This window comes from Panicum virgatum, chromosome 2N (assembly GCF_016808335.1).
Source record: "Panicum virgatum strain AP13 chromosome 2N, P.virgatum_v5, whole genome shotgun sequence".
Taxonomy (NCBI): domain Eukaryota; kingdom Viridiplantae; phylum Streptophyta; class Magnoliopsida; order Poales; family Poaceae; genus Panicum; species Panicum virgatum.
The window spans coordinates 42,166,725-42,175,084 of record NC_053146.1 but is presented as its reverse complement, the minus strand read 5'-3'; the positions used below and the strand labels follow the sequence as shown (position 1 = coordinate 42,175,084).

Genomic DNA, 8,360 nt, shown 5'->3' with positions numbered 1-8,360 from the left:
CGGCGCGTCGCTCGTGTTGGAGGCCAGTGCATGCGCCTCTAACTACTTCTTGACCGAATGCGTTCAGGTACTCAGTTTCAAATATGAAGATACTTCCTCCAATATGAATTGCAGCTGCGACCAGTCAGCAAACACAAGGCCGATATTTTAAATCAGCCGATGCTAATGTCAATCGGCTACATGGCGTAAAGAGCCGATGCCAATATCCGGTGATGTAGACGGCATTATTCCTGACTGACAATAGGGGCTTGATTTCTTTGTGATGCTTTGATGTCAAGGATGGACACATCGGCGGTTTATGAGCTTGTCTCGAGTGTGCTAGTCGACCGGATGGTTATTTAATTCAGCTAGTTAAAGTGATCAAGACATTGAAGTCTGGCTGTTCTCATCGGCTAGCTGTTCTCATCTCCATCGGTTCCAAGACGTTCCATCGGCCAATAGAAAATAAACAAGAGAGAAAGAAGTCAGAAGATGGTACGCATTGTCATTATGACTTTGTGGTTGATGGCCGATTTCAGGATAGAATATTTCAAATGAAAGAAGCAAGCTAGCAGCGGCAAGAGTGTGGGCATGCGTCTTGCATATGTACATGCATGCATATCCGCGAACCCAAATTGGACATGACGATGTTGTGATACTCAAGGAGCCGGCACACCGCCGATGAAGATGATACGTCGCTGGGATTTCGTCGGCTTCCTCAGAAACATCCACACTGCTTCATCGGCTCATAATTGCCAAAACACAGGAGGAGGCCATTGAGGAGCATCTGGCCGATATCGAGAACACAGTGACATCCAGGACACATGACGGTGGGGTTGAAATTCAAAAAGGACATGTATCGGCTGCGGGTGCTAGTCCTTCTCAAGTACCATCAGAACCGATATACATGAATATATTGTGGTGATGAAGCAGTCGATGAAGAATTGTTGGTGTAGCATATCGAGCTGTTAACAGCTTTTGCTTTTCGATGGGGTTTCATCGGCTCCCTGATGATTGGCACAATCAGTGCTCTTGACGCATCTTCACTGAAGAATCATGCCGACGGCGACGCTCCACATGCAAGCAAGAAAATCTCCTTCACAGAAGCATGCATAAGTTACTTGGACCACGCATACACATACGACCAGAAGAAAAGCAAGGATATCAAGCTAGCTATTTTAGTTTGTGCTGCCGATAACAAGAATAGCCGATGAAGTTGTTGGGCTAATTTATCAGCTCCCCTTTTCTCAGCTGCGTAAAAAATTGATCGGCAACAAAAGGTATATAATATTGTTCCTTGGTTGATGATATAGAGTCGATCGTCCAATTTTTGCATTAGCCAATGGGAGCAAGTTATGATACTGAAAGCTGATGAGATGTTTCAATCGGCTAAGCGTTAATGTATCGAAGTCTGAGAGCATCAGCTGATTGATGCTGGTGTCATCGTCAGAAGCCAGTTGAGCCGCTGGTTTCAGAAAACATGAAAGATCAATTGACCGTATTTCTATCACCAGCTGGCATAATTGTCTATGGGGCAGACCGATTCTTAGTGGCCACTGAAGATCAAAGCTGAGTTATATATACATAACTCGAGTATTATCGGCTTGGTGGTTCATATCAGATGAGATGGAATATTTTAAATAGCCAAGGATACATTTGAACCAAGGGCTTGCTGCGGAGCAGTATCAACAGCATTCTCGCCACATTTGCAGTTCTTCATCGTCATCCGTCATGATTCCCACTAGCGCTAACATCAAATGCGCGCTGGCCGGGTCGTACGCCGCCGATTGCCAGTCAACTCCTTATGCTCTTCGGCGCTGACGACAGCGCAAGCTCTGCCACTGCGGCAAGCGCGTCAAGCCACGATGACGGTTTTTCTGATGAACGGGTGCCGGATAGATGAGATATCCGCGAGCTATCGAAGACCTCATGGAACAAAATGATGCCATACTGATCGGCCTGAGGTACGCGATGCCTCTTCACGACTGTGCCGATCACTTCGCCCGCAACAACTGAAGAATATCAGGGTTACTATCCATCACGACCTGATTGCTGCACGAGACTGCTGGATGACTAGAAGATTATTTCAAGACGACGGGGACACCACAGGACATGGGGTGACTCACATCGTCAAGATATTCGGCGACCAAATCGGCGCGCTGCTCCTGATGTGACGACAATGGTGACAGCATTATCAGCGACGTTACGGAGACACCGATACTAGAAGAGTGTTGCCGATCCAGTGTTGTGGGCTCAGCGGTCCTACTCAGCGTGCATCGGCTCTGACGGAAAGAATTGATTTCAACAAATTATCAATATCTTGATGAGGGCACCGATTTCATCATCATAGTCAACAGCAAGAACAAAGAAGAAGCAATATAAGCTAGCAGAGTGTTTGTGCGCATCCTGAACATATACGTACATGCGTCATATGATTGGAGAAATAATGAATGATTTACATGCGAGAAGACAGACTACAGAGGCAAGCAGAGGTAGAGCTGTCAGATCATCGGTTTTGAATATGGAAAGCCGATGAGAAATATGCAGAAGAACACAACAGTTGTTGGATAGTCTCATCGGCTACTGTTAAAGGAACCTCCAGCGGCTTTTGTTTTTGGAGAGTTAATTAAGTTACAAATGCATGTCAAATGCTGGAAATCAAAAGAAGGCTACATGTCGACCAGGACTACATACTCGAGAAGACACACAGGCATGGTGAATACAAATATACAGCCGATGATTGATGATTACTGAACAGCAAGGATTGACAATCACAAGATTATGTTGCTGCCGCTCCACTGCCAATACTGGTATGATTAGAGAAACCTTACTTCTTACTGCAAAATTACTTGGGAATTTTATTTTGCGAAAAATAAAAATAGCTTAGCTCATCGATGGCATGACAAATTCCTACCAGAGCCATATGCATGTTGACATCTTTGAAAACCTTACACATATGTTGCTTGTTTTGCATTGAGCTTTGTCAAATTGTTTGTGACCCTTGTGATATTTGTTTCATGCTTTTAAGATCAAGATCACGAACACTTCACATATACTTGTGCCGACTTCTACACTGGAAGTTGCGCAAAAACATGCCTTTCATCCACACAAAAATACTCTTATCATTTTGACATGACTCTCATATTGCAAAAAGAATATGGGCTATGCGAAAGGAAAAGAAAAAGTATCTGTGCGCAAAAGCATAGGAAAAGGAAAAAGAAAAAGAAAGATAGCCCATATCTCAAAATAAAAGATAGTCATGTAGAAAGGGGTGCGAGTTCCATCCAGAAAATTCCACACACATGCACATCTTGATCTGATTGTGTGACATGTTTTCTCTAGCGGATCCAGTTTTTTACTTTGCAATATATGAGGTACAAGTATGCGTCATCTTCATCCCCTACCCTGAGCTCCACTGAAAAGCCTTATTAGAAATAGGGAGGAAAGAGGTAACCCAATGCCTTGGCAATGAATCATGCACATTAAGCGCTCCAAGAGAGTCATTTGAGGAGCAAAATTTTATTCTGATTTAAAAATCTTTCAAAAAACCCAAGTTATTTAGCAGAAGGAGTGGAGTTGACTTGATCCCTCAAGTTGGCTTTAAAATTGTGATGCACATCATGAAGAGGATCAAGGCTATGAAAAAGCAAGGAAGACATCGGCTATGAAAAAGCAACGTAAGAGAAGCCGAGGTCTCAAGTCCATAAAGTGATTGAGCAAATTGAGACATTGGATTTACAGAGTTTCGAAGCATGAGGCCTTCATACTCCGAAACTGGGGGACTTGTGTTGACATCAGATTTTGGTAAACCTAATGTAATTTGAAGATTGTCAGGTATTGGTATACGTGCGCACGAGTCACAAGCAACAGGAGGGATCAAGCGGACGACGATCGGCAAGTTTCTAATGTCATCTGTCCTTTCCAGGAGATTACGAATATAGACGGGCACATGTGCGTATTTGTATTAAGGGGATGCTTCTAATTTGCATGCAAGATGATTAAGGACAGGTGGCCGGATTGATTAATTACGGAAGGTCAATGCGTGCATGCTGAGCTGAATAGAATAAAGAAAGGAGCCAGCATGTTTATGCGAAGATGATCAGAGTAATAAAGGTCGTTTATAGTAATGTGCAGAAAAGGTGCATGTATCCGTAAAGGACAAGATGCAACGGCATAATGATGTTCGGCCTGATAGGAATACAATATTTCCTAATTTAATTACATTGGCCGAAACAGACGCATGATGGAAGCTTCATCGACGAGAATTCTACAGAATCCGTGTATCTTAATATTAGTTTGTTTAGATATTTCTTTTCTAGCAAGTTTGGTGTGCTGTAACCGGCTTAGATGTCTAGGCTATAAATATGTACCCCGTCCATTGTAAAAGATTTATCACACGATCAACAAACAAACTCTACTTTTTTACCTGCAATTTACTTTTCGGCAACTTCGCCACTTTTCTTTTCTTTTCGGCGAGTTCTTTCGAGTTGATTAAGGACACATCACATTCGAGCGACTTGATTTGCTGGTAAATTTTCGTTTACCGAGTAAATCTGAGCTTTAGCTTCCGGGCGCATTGTTGTGGCTTCGTTCAGATCTATTCAAAAGTTATCAAGTTTATCTATGCTTTGACTTCCGGGCGTATCGCTGTCGTCTCGTCTAGATTTATTCACCAATTATCGATATCGGCTAGATTTGTAGGTTTTTCTACGTTTTTTGGCCATTATCACACCTAAAAACATATTAGATCGGCTTTAGGTTTTGCAGTAACACTTTTGCTATCTCAAGAGCCAGTTTAGATCTGTTTTTAGTTTGCATCATCTGAGTTACACATTCGTAGCTTAGATCTTGTTACACACGCATAATCGGCTACTCAAATCCGGTTTTGTCGTCTAGTGCATCGGCTGATCCTACCGACGCACTCGTTTTTTACACGCTTGCATTAAAATATTCTTTTGTCGTGTATTGTATCGGCAAAGCTTGCCGATACACCTATCTGAGGGATAATCGGAACTCCAGCCGATACACCCTTGAATTTAACGTTTACTTTGTCTCCTTGTCAATCAACATGTCAAATTGACTAGCACGCTTGGTCTACTTTTCGTGCTTGGCGAACACTTGCTCTCGGATTCTAGTGTGTTGATTTTTGCGTCAACAGAAAAATTTCTCGCTCAATTTTTTCACTTATAAGTTTATCGTATAACTTATAGGTACTACAATCCTTGGTATATCTTTTTAATATAATTTTTATAAAAAAGTTATCAAGAGAACTTCAAATATATGGAAAGTAAAAGAAAAAATCTGAAAAGAAATGGAAATGATACCACCTGCTATTAGGGAACCTAATAGGAAAATTTGAAATGAGAAGAGAAAATTAAGGAATACATCGCTTCGTGGGAGGGAGGGTGGGTGGGGAGACAGCTCATCGGTGCTGTCAAATCGTGCGCCAGGAAGCACTCCTCGCGCAATTGGATTCGCCCCTTTTCCCTCCTCTTCCCCGGCTCCCCTCCCTTGCCACGCCGCCTCGCTTCCCCTCCCGTCCACTTCCCTGGCTCCCCTCTCTCCCCCTATCGCCCCTCCTCCTCGCTGCCGCCTCGCCTCCCCGCTGCTTCCATTCTGAAGGATCGGACAGTCGACCAGAGAGGAGGTGAATGGGAGCCGATAAAAAAATTCTCCAAAAGAACAAGGCCTATGTCCCGAATTCAACTCGACACACCTCTCTAACTGTCAAGACACATCTCTCTAACTGTCAAGGTGACACAAGCTAACTTGTGACTAGCTCACCCTAGTAACAGTTAGGAAAAGCTCAACGCAAAACGGAAGCAAGTGAAACCCGAATCGCTTGAGCACAGCACAACACAAAGCGGAAGCCGAGTTTAATCAAAATGCCATGAGCTCGACACAGAATGGATGAATAGGCAAAACGAACGACTCTAGCACAGCTACCAACAAAAAGCTTCACTTAACTAACTAGGTGATGATTTGACAAAGATTAGCACAAGTCAATTAAGCAAGCAAAGAACCTACAAACATTAACCAGTGTAAAAGCTAATCAAAGCAAGGAGCCGTAGGAATTAAACATGTGAGCACGTTAGTCATTTTAGTGGCCAAGGCAATCAACAAGCTAACCTAAAAACAATATCCGAGATAAGATACAAGAGCTCGAACTAAAAGAAACTTACCTTGCCGTAGCTTCTTGGACCAGCAGCACTTGCAAGCGCAGCTAGTGAGGCATTCAGTCAAACAGCTTGCCTGCTGCTGCTGCTGCTGCTGCTCGGCGGCAAGGCCATCAAGCTCCTCCCTACGCTGCTCTGATCTGCTGGTGCCTGCTGCCTGCTCCCTGCCGCACGCCAAAGGGCCCTGCACTAGTGCCAAACACATCCTTGCTGTCCAAGCGCCTTGATCCTACTTGTTGTGTTCTTGCCGTTCCTGTGCAGCGCGAGGCCTGCCTGCGCCCAGCCCAAACGCCTCTGCTCCGTCCTGCTGCTAGCGCCTACCTTGCCTTGCGCCGCTCGCAGCACTGCCTCCCTTGCTGGTGCTCGCGAAAGCCAAATCAGCGCCGCCCTGCAGTCCAAAAGCAGAGAGCACCAAAGAAGAAAAACAGAGGCACACCGGGAAATCAAGATGAACAAGAGACCGATCGAATCAATTCAAAAATCCAGGAGGGCACAAGGAGGGAGGGGCCTCCTTTCCCATGAATCCGCGGTACAAAATCTCAAATCTCCATCTTCAATCTCTAACCCTGGGTGAGGAGAAGAGAGGAAGGGGAAGAACAGGGACGGGGCGACGGGATGAAAAGCCAGCCAAAGAGGAACCCCCTCTCATCTTATCTTCCGGGCTCCACTAAAAGACTAAAATACCCCTAAACTCTTAATTATAGTATATGCCAACGCAGGGACAATTTCGTCCATTTTCTTGTAGGAGCCAAAGACGGACACGCCGCCTTCACGACTTCGCTTCGTCTCGACGCAAGCTTCGTGATGGCGCCACGTGCCCTCCGCCCGAACCTTGACCACGTCAAGTCCGCCCCGGGTTTTGAGGCCCGAATCAGTCAAATCTGTCTCTCCCGGTTTTGAGGCCAAACCGGTCAAACCCTCTCACACGCCACCGCACAACTTGACTGACTTCCCGGTTTTGAGGCCAAACCGGTCAAACCGCCGATGTCGACGTGTGTCCGACCTCCCGCCGAGTCTTGACGCCTTCGAGTCGTTCGTGCGCGCCCGCTGCACGGATCGCCTACTTGACTCGCCATCATCCTCGCCGACTTGGTCGACGCCGTCTTCATCACCATGTACTCTTGCTCTTCCGCACACCATGTGGACCGCCCATGACTCCGTCCGGCCTCCTCGGTCCCTTGATCCAGGCCTACTCGTATCCATCCTTCACCGTCTTGGTCTCTCGGTATGAACCTTTCGCTCCACCGAGCCCACTCGCGTTCATCCTTCACCATGGTCCTTCAGCGTGAATCTTTCGCCTGACCTTCACCTCGCGCTGTCGACCGTATGTCGCATTCTACACCTGCACATCACGAGCCAAGAGACACATCAAATCCACACGATATTATCAATCGCTCATCATCCAAAAGTGACCATCATTCGTCCTCACATTCTCTCCGCCACCAACTTCTCCCCTCTCTTTTCCCCTACCAACTCACCTCCCTCCACCGCTCCTCCAGCCACTCCCTACTGCCCCTCCCTCCCTCGTCGCCACTCCTTCCCTCCCCCTCTCCTGCAGCACGGGGCCACCAGTACTGGGGAGCTCAGGAGCTTGGCGGCCGATGCAGAGGAGTAGCACCCCATCAGCGCGGGGCCGCCAGTACCGCCGATGATTATGTATTAATGTAAAACATATAGATATTTCTTTAGTATTTTACTAATTACATAATAAAATAGTACAAATAGAAGCAAAGTTATGGTGGAACTTAGGCACTAGGGTAAATCAACAGTTTCATAGTAATAATCTTATTTTTGAGCATATATGCTATATGTATATCTTTTAGCCTAGAATTATTATCCCAATGTAACATCGGGTGCACCATGTAAATTTAGCTCTAGCTTCTCTTACAGGTGGTGCCACGCATGTTTTGAAACTGAAGGGATTTCACAAATATTTTGTTGAAAAATTCATTGTTGACAAGAAAAGGAAACTTTACATATATGTGGCTACGTTAAATTTATGAAACATTTATCTTGAAGATGAGGAACTAACTTTTTTCAAGCATTGTCGAAAAGAGACAGGTGATAACATGCATTAAGAAGCCATTATCATAAAAATGGACCGGCTAGCTGGGTATCTCTTTTAATTAAGACCAGCTAAGCAAAATGATGCATGTGTGTATTTATAGATACAGCCAGCTTCCGATCCAGCTCACATATCTCATC

At 45.2% G+C, this 8,360-nt stretch overlaps 1 long non-coding RNA gene across 1 annotated transcript; it reads right to left on the bottom strand.

Annotated features, from left to right (window-relative positions):
• Window positions 1-481: 481 nt before the first annotated feature.
• LOC120660542 lies at window positions 482-6,809 on the bottom strand. Its single transcript, XR_005669641.1, has 2 exons — window positions 6,162-6,809; window positions 482-2,261 (listed from the first exon to the last, which is right to left on the bottom strand). It is a non-coding gene; the product is annotated as an uncharacterized LOC120660542 (long non-coding RNA).
• Between the last annotated feature and the right edge of the window lie 1,551 nt (window positions 6,810-8,360).